A 611-nucleotide genomic window follows, 5' to 3' on the forward strand; every position below is an offset into this window, starting at 1 on the left:
ACTACAATTGTGAACCTTATAGCCACTTTGTACATTCTGATTTGACATTTAAAAGCTGTGAGTGTGTCTGGAAATCTGCAGGCGCTCCCTGTATAGACGAAAGAGCAAAGCGTGGTGATATAGTATCTTTAAAAGGACCTTTGGTAGGCACAATATTTGCTTACGGCCATACCACCCTGAACACGCCCGATCTCGTCTGATCTCGGAAGCTAAGCAGGGTCGGGCCTGGTCAGTACTTGGATGGGAGACCGCCTGGGAATACCAGGTGCTGTAAGCTTTTTTCACTCCTCTTTACAAAAAGCAGAGGGCGCTGCTGCTTTTTCAGTGGACACCGACAGGGTGGGAAGGAAATAGCTAGATCATGACTTGCCGGTATAGAAATGACACAAATCCAGTTAAATGATGGCTTTCATCATTCCTAAGCTCATCGATCATTTTCTTTTCAATTTTATGCTAACGTATTCTACATTTCAACAGTAAATATTAATATTTTTACTGCACTACAATTGTGAACCTTATAGCCACTTGCGCTCCCTGTATAGACGAAAGAGCAAAGCGTGGTGATATAGTATCTTTAAAAGGACCTTTGGTAGGCACGATATTTGCTTACG

At 42.7% G+C, this 611-nt stretch overlaps 1 non-coding gene across 1 annotated transcript; it reads left to right on the forward strand.

Moving 5' to 3' along the window:
- The first annotated feature begins 158 nt into the window (after positions 1–158).
- Positions 159–277, forward strand: LOC129114711 (5S ribosomal RNA). The gene has a single exon (XR_008532659.1). It is a non-coding gene; the product is annotated as a 5S ribosomal RNA (ribosomal RNA).
- Positions 278–611: the final 334 nt, after the last annotated feature.

The sequence above is a fragment of the Anoplopoma fimbria genome, unplaced genomic scaffold (assembly GCF_027596085.1).
Source record: "Anoplopoma fimbria isolate UVic2021 breed Golden Eagle Sablefish unplaced genomic scaffold, Afim_UVic_2022 Un_contig_5724_pilon_pilon, whole genome shotgun sequence".
In the NCBI taxonomy this organism is placed as follows: domain Eukaryota; kingdom Metazoa; phylum Chordata; class Actinopteri; order Perciformes; family Anoplopomatidae; genus Anoplopoma; species Anoplopoma fimbria.